Source organism: Oncorhynchus gorbuscha, unplaced genomic scaffold (genome assembly GCF_021184085.1).
Source record: "Oncorhynchus gorbuscha isolate QuinsamMale2020 ecotype Even-year unplaced genomic scaffold, OgorEven_v1.0 Un_scaffold_1870, whole genome shotgun sequence".
Classification (NCBI taxonomy): Eukaryota; Metazoa; Chordata; class Actinopteri; order Salmoniformes; family Salmonidae; genus Oncorhynchus; species Oncorhynchus gorbuscha.
The window spans coordinates 53,444-66,474 of record NW_025746527.1 but is presented as its reverse complement, the minus strand read 5'-3'; the positions used below and the strand labels follow the sequence as shown (position 1 = coordinate 66,474).

At 43.7% G+C, this 13,031-nt stretch overlaps 1 pseudogene; it reads left to right on the top strand.

The window, feature by feature from the left end:
• LOC124024477 overlaps window positions 1–13,031 on the top strand; it is a 104,685-nt pseudogene that overhangs the window by 38,218 nt on the left and 53,436 nt on the right.

Here is a 13,031-nt window from a genome sequence, read left to right as displayed (position 1 = left end):
TTCCGTAGAACATCATCTAACCTTTTGTTATCACTTCATTCCGTAGAACATCATCTAACCTTTTGTTATCACTTCATTCCGTAGAACATCATCTAACCTTTTGTTATCACTTCATTCCGTAGAACATCATCTAACCTTGTTGTTATCACTTCATTCCGTAGAACATCATCTAACCTTTTGTTATCACTTCATTCCGTAGAACATCATCTAAAGATTTTAAAATGAAAAAACACCACGTTGTTTTTTTGGCCGGTCTTCAACTTATTTTTTTACAAGTGATCCACATTGTGACCCATCTCCATCCCCCCCCTTTACTCCTGTCTCTCTGCCTTCTCTCTCAACTCCTGTCTCTCTGCCTTCTCTCTCCCCCCAGTCCCCAGCCAGGTGAGGAACCTCCATGCCCGGCCAGGGGACCAGGCTGCCAGCCTGAGGGTGTCCTGGACCCCTGGTGATGGGGACGTGGACATGTACACAGTGTCCCTATCCCAGGGATCACACCTTCTGGAGACCAGACCTGTCCCCAAACACGTCACTGAGCTGGACTTTCAGGGTCTGGTACCAGGACAGCTGTACGGGGTCGAGGTTCAGTCCCTGAGTGGAATACTGGTCAATAATTCAACAACTACTGGACGAACAGGTGAGAAGAAGGGAGGGGAATAGGAGAGGAAATAGGAGAGGGAATAGGAGAGAGAGGGGAATAGGAGAGGGAATAGGAGAGGGAATAAGAGAGGGAATAGGAGAGAGAGGGTAATAGGAGAGGGAATAGGAGAGGGAATAGGAGAGAGAGGGGAATAGGAGAGGGAATAGGAGAGGGAATAGGAGAGGGAATAAGAGAGGGAATAGGAGAGAGAGGGGAATAGGAGAGGGAATAGGAGAGGGAATGGGAGGAGAATAGGAGAGGGAATGGGAGGAGAATAGGAGAGGGAATGGGAGGAGAATAGGAGAGGGAATGGGAGGGGAATAGGAGAGGGAATGGGAGGGGAATAGGAGAGGGAATGGGGGGGAATAGGAGAGGGAATGGGAGGAGAATAGGAGAGGGAATGGGAGGAGAATAGGAGAGAGAGGGGAATAGGAGAGGGAATGGGAGGAGAATAGGAGAGGGAATGGGAGGAGAATATGAGAGGGAATGGGAGGAGAATAGGAGAGGGAATGGGAGGAGAATAGGAGAGGGAATGGGAGGAGAATAGGAGAGAGAGGGGAATGGGAGGAGGGAGGAGAATAGGAGAGGGAGGGGGAGAATAGGAGAGGGAATGGGAGGAGAATAGGAGAGGGAATGGGAGGAGAATAGGAGAGGGAATGGGAGGAGAATAGGAGAGAGAGGGGAATAGGAGGGGGAATGGGAGGAGAATAGGAGAGGGAGGGAGGAGAATAGGAGAGGGAGGGAGGAGAATAGGAGCGGGAGGAGAATAGGAGAGGGAATGGGAGGTGAATAGGAGAGGGAATGGGAGGAGCATAGGAGCGGAGGGAGGAGAGGCAGGGAGGGAGGGAGGGAGGGAGGGGACAGCTTAGTCCCTGAGTGGAACACTGGTCAATAACAGCAGTGCTACTGGATGAACAGGTGAATGCTCAGTATATACCTGTATGATAACACATCGTTTGGACTGGAGCCATTAAGACACACAGGGCTTTGTCTTGAATTATAGCGGAACAACAGTTGTCATTATCATCAACAGTTGTCATTGTCATTTGTCGTCTTCATGGAAAAGTCTAACTCTAAAATCATTGGAAACTGATTCTCTTCATAACAAGTTCAGAGATCAAGAATACTGCAATATAACCCTCCCAGCCATGGGTGATGTCTAACCTCTCCCTGGATCTGTCCAATCCCCTCCCAGCCATGGGTGATGTCTAACCTCTCCCTGGATCTGTCCAATCCCCTCCCAGCCGTGGGTGATGTTTAACCTCTCCCTGGATCTGTCCAATCCCCTCCCAGCCATGGGTGATGTCTAACCTCTCCCTGGATCTGTCCAATCCCCTCCCAGCCATGGGTGATGTCTAACCTCTCCCTGGATCTGTCCAATCCCCTCCCAGCCATGGGTGATGTCTAACCTCTCCCTGGATCTGTCCAATCCCCTCCCAGCCTATGGGTGATGTTTAACCTCTCCCTGGATCTGTCCAATCCCTCCCAGCCATGGGTGATGTCTAACCTCTCCCTGGATCTGTCCAATCCCCTCCCAGCTATGGGGGATGTTTAACCTCTCCCTGGATCTGTCCAATCCCCTCCCAGCTATGGGGGATGTTTAACCTCTCCCTGGATCTGTCCAATCCCCTCCCAGCTATGAGTGATGTTTAACCTCTCCCTGGATCTGTCCAATCCCCTCCCAGCCATGGGTGATGTCTAACCTCTCCCTGGATCTGTCCAATCCCCTCCCAGCTATGGGGGATGTTTAACCTCTCCCTGGATCTGTCCAATCCCCTCCCAGCCATGGGGGATGTTTAACCTCTCCCTGGATCTGTCCAATCCCCTCCCAGCCATGGGGGATGTCTAAACTCTCCCTGTGATCTGTCCAATGTCCTCCCAGCCATGGGTGATGTCTCTCTCTCTCTCTGTGTGTACATCTCTCCCCCTCTCTCTCTCTCTCTGTCTCCTCTCTGTCTCTCTCTGTCTGATCTCTAACTGTTCCTCTGGATCTGTCTCTCCAGTCCCCTCCACAGTGACAGCGCTCCAGGCAGACAGTGACCACACCACCCACTCCCAGTGACCTGGGAGACTACAGTGGGAGTGTACTGGGTTACAAGATCCAGCTCCTGGATGATGGGTGACATGTCTCTAATATTTCCATGCCCCAGGGCTCCACCAGGCACCCTTCCCAGCCCTGGGAAGTGGTAACCTCTCCCGGGATATCTGTCAGTGGAGGGATCTAGCCAAGGAGGCCGTGGCTGAGGGACAAACACGTAAGAAGCACCACTTTTCCTGTGTCAGAGACAGTCATTATCACTGTGTCAGAGACAGTCATTATCACTGTGTCAGAGACAGTCATTATCACTGTATCAGAGACAGTCATTATCACTGTGTCAGAGACAGTCCTCCCATCACTGTATCAGAGACAGTCATTATCACTGTGTCAGAGACAGTCATTATCACTGTATCAGAGACAGTCATTATCACTGTATCAGAGACAGTCATTATCACTGTGTCAGAGACAGTCATTATCACTGTGTCAGAGACAGTCATTATCACTGTGTCAGAGACAGTCATTATCACTGTATCAGAGACAGTCATTATCACTGTATCAGAGACAGTCATTATCACTGTGTCAGAGACAGTCATTATCACTGTATCAGAGACAGTCATTATCACTGTGTCAGAGACAGTCATTATCACTGTATCAGAGACAGTCATTATCACTGTGTCAGAGACAGTCATTATCACTGTGTCAGAGACAGTCATTAACCCTGTGTCAGAGACAGTCATTATCACCTCAGAGACAGTCATTATCACTGTGTCAGAGACAGTCATTATCACTGTATCAGAGACAGTCATTATCACTGTGTCAGAGACAGTCATTATCACTGTGTCAGAGACAGTCATTATCACTGTATCAGAGACAGTCATTATCACTGTATCAGAGACAGTCATCACTGTGTCAGAGACAGTCATTACTGTGTCAGAGACAGTCATTATCACTGTATCAGAGACAGTCATTATCACTGTATCAGAGACAGTCATTATCACTGTGTCAGAGACAGTCATTATCACTGTGTCAGAGACAGTCATTATCACTGTATCAGAGACAGTCATTATCCTGTGTCAGAGACAGTCATTATCACTGTATCAGAGACAGTCATTATCACTGTGTCAGAGACAGTCATTATCACTGTATCAGAGACAGTCATTATCACTGTGTCAGAGACAGTCATTATCACTGTGTCAGAGACAGTCATTAACCCTGTGTCAGAGACAGTCATTATCACTGTATCAGAGACAGTCATTATCACTGTGTCAGAGACAGTCATTATCACTGTATCAGAGACAGTCATTATCACTGTGTCAGAGACAGTCATTATCACTGTATCAGAGACAGTCATTATCACTGTGTCAGAGACAGTCATTATCACTGTATCAGAGACAGTCATTATCACTGTGTCAGAGACAGTCATTATCACTGTATCAGAGACAGTCATTATCACTGTGTCAGAGACAGTCATTATCACTGTGTCAGAGACAGTCATTATCACTGTGTCAGGGACAGTCATTAACCCTGTGTCAGAGACAGTCATTATCACTGTGTCAGAGACAGTCATTATCACTGTATCAGAGACAGTCATTATCACTGTGTCAGAGACAGTCATTATCACTGTATCAGAGACAGTCATTATCACTGTGTCAGAGACAGTCATTATCACTGTGTCAGAGACAGTCATTATCACTGTGTCAGAGACAGTCATTATCACTGTATCAGAGACAGTCATTATCACTGTGTCAGAGACAGTCATTATCACTGTATCAGAGACAGTCATTATCACTGTGTCAGAGACAGTCATTATCACTGTGTCAGAGACAGTCATTATCGCTGTGTCAGGGACAGTCATTATCGCTGTGTCAGAGACGGTCATTATCACTGTATCAGAGACAGTCATTATCGCTGTATCAGAGACAGTCATTATCGCTGTATCAGAGACAGTCATTATCACTGTGTCAGAGACAGTCATTAACCCTGTGTCAGAGACAGTCATTATTACTGTATCAGAGACAGTCATTAACCCTGTGTCAGAGACAGTCATTATCACTGTGTCAGAGACAGTCATTAACCCTGTGTCAGAGACAGTCATTATCACTGTATCAGAGACAGTCATTATCACTGTGTCAGAGACAGTCATTATCACTGTGTCAGAGACAGTCATTATCCTGTGTCAGAGACAGTCATTATCACTGTGTCAGAGACAGTCATTATCCTGTGTCAGAGACAGTCATTATCACTGTGTCAGAGACAGTCATTATCCCTGTGTCAGAGACAGTCATTATCACTGTGTCAGAGACAGTCATTATCACTGTGTCAGAGACAGTCATTATCACTGTGTCAGAGACAGTCATTATCCCTGTGTCAGAGACAGTCATTATCACTGTGTCAGAGACAGTCATTATCACTGTGTCAGAGACAGTCATTATCACTGTGTCAGAGACAGTCATTATCCCTGTGTCAGAGACAGTCATTATCACTGTGTCAGAGACAGTCATTATCCCTGTGTCAGAGACAGTCATTATCACTGTGTCAGAGACAGTCATTATCACTGTGTCAGAGACAGTCATTATCACTGTGTCAGAGACAGTCATTATCCCTGTGTCAGAGACAGTCATTATCACTGTGTCAGAGACAGTCATTATCACTGTGTCAGAGACAGTCATTATCACTGTGTCAGAGACAGTCATTATCACTGTGTCAGAGACAGTCATTATCACTGTGTCAGAGACAGTCATTATCACTGTGTCAGAGACAGTCATTATCACTGTGTCAGAGACAGTCATTATCACTGTGTCAGAGACAGTCATTATCACTGTGTCAGAGACAGTCATTAATCCCTGTGTCAGAGACAGTCATTATCACTGTGTCAGAGACAGTCATTATCACTGTGTCAGAGACAGTCATTATCACTGTGTCAGAGACAGTCATTATCACTGTGTCAGAGACAGTCATTATCACTGTGTCAGAGACAGTCATTATCACTGTGTCAGAGACAGTCATTATCACTGTGTCAGAGACAGTCATTATCACTGTGTCAGAGACAGTCATTATCACTGTGTCAGAGACAGTCATTATCACTGTGTCAGAGACAGTCATTATCACTGTGTCAGGGACAGTCATTATCCCTGTGTCAGAGACAGTCATTATCACTGTGTCAGAGACAGTCATTATCACTGTGTCAGAGACAGTCATTATCACTGTGTCAGAGACAGTCATTATCACTGTGTCAGAGACAGTCATTATCACTGTGTCAGAGACAGTCATTATCACTGTGTCAGAGACAGTCATTATCACTGTGTCAGAGACAGTCATTATCACTGTGTCAGGGACAGTCATTATCGCTGTGTCAGAGACGGTCATTATCACTGTATCAGAGACAGTCATTATCGCTGTATCAGAGACAGTCATTATCGCTGTATCAGAGACAGTCATTATCACTGTGTCAGAGACAGTCATTAACCCTGTGTCAGAGACAGTCATTATCACTGTGTCAGAGACAGTCATTATTACTGTATCAGAGACAGTCATTATCACTGTATCAGAGACAGTCATTATCACTGTGTCAGAGACAGTCATTATCACTGTGTCAGAGACAGTCATTATCACTGTATCAGAGACAGTCATTATCACTGTGTCAGAGACAGTCATTATCACTGTGTCAGAGACAGTCATTATCACTGTATCAGAGACAGTCATTATCACTGTGTCAGAGACAGTCATTATCACTGTGTCAGAGACAGTCATTATCACTGTATCAGAGACAGTCATTATCGCTGTGTCAGAGACAGTCATTATCGCTGTATCAGAGACAGTCAGTATCGCTATATCAGAGACAGTCATTATCACTGTATCAGAGACAGTCATTATCACTGTGTCAGAGACAGTCATTATCGCTGTGTCAGAGACAGTCATTATCACTGTGTCAGAGACAGTCATTAACCCTGTGTCAGAGACAGTCATTGTCACTGTATCAGAGACAGTCATTATCACTGTGTCAGAGACAGTCATTATCACTGTATCAGAGACAGTCATTATTACTGTATCAGAGACAGTCATTGTCACTGTATCAGAGACAGTCATTATCACTGTGTTAGAGACAGTCATTATCACTGTATCAGAGACAGTCATTATCACTGTATCAGAGACAGTCATTATCACTGTATCAGAGACAGTCATTATCACTGTATCAGAGATAGTCATTATCACTGTATCAGAGACAGTCATTATCACTGTGTCAGAGACAGTCATTATCACTGTGTCAGAGACAGTCATTATCACTGTGTCAGAGACAGTCATTATCACTGTGTTAGAGACAGTCATTATCACTGTATCAGAGACAGTCATTATCACTGTATCAGAGACAGTCATTATCGCTGTATCAGAGACAGTCATTATCACTGTATCAGAGACAGTCATTATCACTGTGTCAGAGACAGTCATTATCGCTGTGTCAGAGACAGTCATTATCACTGTGCCAGAGACAGTCATTATCACTGTATCAGAGACAGTCATTATCGCTGTATCAGAGACAGTCATTATCGCTGTATCAGAGACAGTCATTATCACTGTGTCAGAGACAGTCATTAACCCTGTGTCAGAGACAGTCATTATCACTGTATCAGAGACAGTCATTATCACTGTATCAGAGACAGTCATTATCACTGTATCAGAGACAGTCATTATCACTGTATCAGAGACAGTCATTATCACTGTATCAGAGACAGTCATTATCACTGTGTCAGAGACAGTCATTGTCACTGTATCAGAGACAGTCATTATCACTGTGTCAGAGACAGTCATTATCACTGTATCAGAGACAGTCATTATTACTGTATCAGAGACAGTCATTATTACTGTATCAGAGACAGTCATTATCACTGTGTCAGAGACAGTCATTATCGCTGTGTCAGAGACAGTCATTATCGCTGTGTCAGAGACAGTCATTATCACTGTATCAGAGATAGTCATTATCACTGTGTTAGAGACAGTCATTATCACTGTATCAGAGACAGTCATTATCACTGTATCAGAGACAGTCATTATCACTGTATCAGAGACAGTCATTATCACTGTATCAGAGACAGTCATTATCACTGTATCAGAGACAGTCATTATCACTGTGTCAGAGACAGTCATTATCGCTGTGTCAGAGACAGTCATTATCACTGTGTCAGAGACAGTCATTATCACTGTATCAGAGATAGTCATTATTGCTGTATCACTGTATCAAAGACATTCATAATTACTGCATCAGGTAATAGCTGAAATAGGAAAAAAAATCTCTCTCTCTCTCTCTCTCTCTCTCTCTCTCTCTCTCTCTGTCTCTTTCTCTCTCATTCTCTCTCTCTCTCTCTCTCTCCTTCTCTGTCTCTCTCTCTTTCTCTTTCTCTCTCTCTCTCTCTCTCTCTCTCTCTCTCTCTCTCTCTCTCTCTCTCTCTCTCTCTCTCTCTCTCTCTCTCTGTCTCACTCTCTTTCTCTCTTTCTCTCTCCTTACCTCCCTCCTCCACTCTCTCTCTCTCTCTCCCGCTCTCTCTCTCTCCTTACCGCCCTCCTCCCCTCTCTCCCTCCCTCTTTCCCTCCCTCAGGTCCAGCTGCAGTCAACGGTCTGACGGTGATGACTGCCAACACCAGCGGTCTGAGTTTCATCTGGCGCCCGTCCGAGGGCTACGTGGACGGATACGACCTGTTCCTGTATAACGTCGACGAGACGTTGCGTGGCCGTCAGACCGTGGAGGCCGGAACCCAGACGTGCTCCTTCTCTGGTCTGGTCCCAGGGACGCTGTACAAGATGGAGGTGGTGAGCAGGAGCAGAGGCATGAGCAGTGACTCATCTATCCTAGCACGGACAGGTGAGACGGACACACACTGGAATCATCTGACACACCTGGGTCAAATATTTGAAGTGTGCTTTGTAGTCCAAAAACCGTCCCAAACTCCAAGCTAAATCAAGCGCACCTCAAATTCTGTTTGCGTTGACGTGTATTTCACCCTGGAGTAGTGTATGAATATTAGTATGTGTATTTATTAAGGATCCGCATTAGTTCCTGTCAAGGCAGCAGCTACTCTTCCTGGGGTTTATTATGGATTCCCATTAGTTCCTGTCAAGACAGCAGCTACTCTTCCTGGGGTTCATTAAGGATCCCCATTAGTTCCTGTCAAGGCAGCAGCTACTCCTCCTGGGGTTTATTATGGATCCCCATTAGTTCCTGTCAAGGCAGCAGCTACTCTTCCTGGGGTTTATTATGGATTCCCATTAGTTCCTGTCAAGGCAGCAGCTACTCTTCCTGGGGTTTATTATGGATCCCCATTAGTTCCTGTCAAGGCAGCAGCTACTCTTCCTGGGGTTTATTATGGATCCCCATTAGTTCCTGTCAAGGCAGCAGCTACTCTTCCTGGGGTGTATTAAGGATCCCCATTAGTTCCTGTCAAGGCAGCAGCTACTCTTCCTGGGGTCCAGCAAAATGAAGGCAGTTCTATAATTTCTAAAACATTACAAAACATTCACAACAGATTTCACAACACATTGAATGTGTGCCCTCAGGCCCCTACTCTACTACCACATATCTACGACCCTAAATCCATGTGTATGTGTGTGTATAGTGCGTATGTTATTGTGTGTTTGTATCCATGTGTCTGTGTGTGTATAGTGCATATGTTATTGTGTGTTTGTATCCATGTGTCTGTGTGTGTATAGTGCATATGTTATTGTGTGTTTGTATCCATGTGTCTGTGTGTGTATAGTGCATATGTTATTGTGTGTTTGTATGCATGTGTCTGTGTGTGTATAGTGCGTATGTTATTGTGTGTTTGTATCCATGTGTCTGTGTGTGTATAGTGCATATGTTATTGTGTGTTTGTATCCATGTGTCTGTGTGTGTATAGTGCATATGTTATTGTGTGTTTGTATCCATGTGTCTGTGTGTGTATAGTGCATATGTTATTGTGTGTTTGTATCCATGTGTCTGTGTGTGTATAGTGCATATGTTATTGTGTGTTTGTATCCATGTGTCTGTGTGTGTATAGTGCATATGTTATTGTGTGTTTGTATGCATGTGTCTGTGTGTGTATAGTGCGTATGTTATTGTGTGTTTGTATCCATGTGTCTGTGTGTGTATAGTGCATATGTTATTGTGTGTTTGTATCCATGTGTCTGTGTGTGTATAGTGCATATGTTATTGTGTGTTTGTATCCATGTGTCTGTGTGTGTATAGTGCATATGTTATTGTGTGTTTGTATCCATGTGTCTGTTTGTATAGTGCATATGTTATTGTGTGTTTGTATGCATGTGTCTGTGTGTATAGTGCGTATGTTATTGTGTGTTTGTATCCATGTGTCTGTGTGTGTATAGTGTGTATGTTATTGTGTGTTTGTATGCATGTGTCTGTGTGTGTATAGTGCTTATGTTATTGTGTGTTTGTATCCATGTGTCTGTGTGTGTATAGTGCGTATGTTATTGTGTGTTTGTATCCATGTGTCTGTGTGTGTATAGTGTGTATGTTATTGTGTGTTTGTATGCATGTGTATGTGTGTGTATAGTGCGTATGTTATTGTGTGTTTGTATCCATGTGTCTGTGTGTGTATAGTGCGTATGTTATTGTGTGTTTGTATCCATGTGTCTGTGTGTGTATAGTGCATATGTTATTGTGTGTTTGTATCCATGTGTCTGTGTGTGTATAGTGCGTATGTTATTGTGTGTTTGTATGCATGTGTATGTGTGTGTATAGTGCGTATGTTATTGTGTGTTTGTATGCATGTGTCTGTGTGTGTATAGTGCGTATGTTATTGTGTGTTTGTATCCATGTGTCTGTGTGTGTATAGTGCGTATGTTATTGTGTGTTTGTATCCATGTGTCTGTGTGTGTATAGTGCATATGTTATTGTGTGTTTGTATCCATGTGTCTGTGTGTGTATAGTGCATATGTTATTGTGTGTTTGTATCCATGTGTCTGTGTGTGTATAGTGCATATGTTATTGTGTGTTTGTATCCATGTGTCTGTGTGTGTATAGTGCATATGTTATTGTGTGTTTGTATCCATGTGTCTGTGTGTGTATAGTGCATATGTTATTGTGTGTTTGTATCCATGTGTCTGTGTGTGTATAGTGCGTATGTTATTGTGTGTTTGTATGCATGTGTATGTGTGTGTATAGTGCGTATGTTATTGTGTGTTTGTATGCATGTGTCTGTGTGTGTATAGTGCGTATGTTATTGTGTGTTTGTATCCATGTGTCTGTATGTGTATAGTGCGTATGTTATTGTGTGTTTGTATCCATGTGTCTGTGCCTGTGTGTCTCTTCACAGGACCCCCTCTTCCATAAGGTGTATTTTTTATTAAATCTAATTTCACTGCTTGCATCAGTTCCTTGACGTGGAATAGAGTTCCATGTAGTCATGGCTCTATGTAGTACTGTGGAATAGAGTTCTGTGTAGTCATGGCTCTATGTAGTACTGTGGAATAGAGTTCCATGTAGTCATGGCTCTATGTAGTACTGTGGAATAGAGTTCTGTGTAGTCATGGCTCTATGTAGTACTGTGGAATAGAGTTCCATGTAGTCATGGCTCTATGTAGTACTGTGGAATAGAGTTCTGTGTAGTCATGGCTCTATGTAGTACTGTGGAATAGAGTTCTGTGTAGTCATGGCTCTATGTAGTACTGTGGAATAGAGTTCCGTGTAGTCATGGCTCTATGTAGTACTGTGGAATAGAGTTCTGTGTAGTCATGGCTCTATGTAGTACTGTGGAATAGAGTTCCATGTAGTCATGGCTCTATGTAGTACTGTGGAATAGAGTTCCATGTAGTCATGGCTCTATGTAGTACTGTGGAATAGAGTTCCATGTAGTCATGGCTCTATGTAGTACTGTGGAATAGAGTTCCATGTAGTCATGGCTCTATGTAGTACTGTGGAATAGAGTTCCATGTAGTCATGGCTCTATGTAGTACTGTGGAATAGAGTTCCATGTAGTCATGGCTCTATGTAGTACTGTGGAATAGAGTTCCATGTAGTCATGGCTCTATGTAGTACTGTGGAATAGAGTTCCATGTAGTCATGGCTCTATGTAGTACTGTGGAATAGAGTTCCATGTAGTCATGGCTCTATGTAGTACTGTGGAATAGAGTTCTGTGTAGTCATGGCTCTATGTAGTACTGTGGAATAGAGTTCTGTGTAGTCATGGCTCTATGTAGTACTGTGGAATAGAGTTCCATGTAGTCATGGATCTATGTAGTACTGTGGAATAGAGTTCCATGTAGTCATGGCTCTATGTAGTACTGTGGAATAGAGTTCCATGTAGTCATGGCTCTATGTAGTACTGTGGAATAGAGTTCCATGTAGTCATGGCTCTATGTAGTACTGTGGAATAGAGTTCCATGTAGTCATGGCTCTATGTAGTACTGTGGAATAGAGTTCCATGTAGTCATGGCTCTATCTATGTAGTACTGTGGAATAGAGTTCCATGTAGTCATGGCTCTATGTAGTACTGTGGAATAGAGTTCCATGTAGTCATGGCTCTATGTAGTACTGTGGAATAGAGTTCCATGTAGTCATGGCTCTATGTAGTACTGTGGAATAGAGTTCCATGTAGTCATGGCTCTATGTAGTACTGTGGAATAGAGTTCTGTGTAGTCATGGCTCTATGTAGTACTGTGGAATAGAGTTCTGTGTAGTCATGGCTCTATGTAGTACTGTGGAATAGAGTTCCATGTAGTCATGGATCTATGTAGTACTGTGGGATAGAGTTCCATGTAGTCATGGCTCTATGTAGTACTGTGGAATAGAGTTCCATGTAGTCATGGCTCTATGTAGTACTGTGGAATAGAGTTCTGTGTAGTCATGGCTCTATGTAGTACTGTGGAATAGAGTTCTGTGTAGTCATGGCTCTATGTAGTACTGTGGAATAGAGTTCCATGTAGTCATGGATCTATGTAGTACTGTGGGATAGAGTTCCATGTAGTCATGGCTCTATGTAGTACTGTGGAATAGAGTTCCATGTAGTCATGGCTCTATGTAGTACTGTGGAATAGAGTTCCATGTAGTCATGGCTCTATGTAGTACTGTGGAATAGAGTTCTGTGTAGTCATGGCTCTATGTAGTACTGTGGAATAGAGTTATGTGTAGTCATGGCTCTATGTAGTACTGTGGAATAGAGTTCTGTGTAGTCATGGCTCTATGTAGTACTGTGGAATAGAGTTCCATGTAGTCATGGATCTATGTAGTACTGTGGAATAGAGTTCCATGTAGTCATGGCTCTATGTAGTACTGTGGAATAGAGTTCCATGTAGTCATGGCTCTATGTAGTACTGTGGAATAGAGTTCCATGTAGTCATGGCTCTATGTAGTACTGTGGAATAGA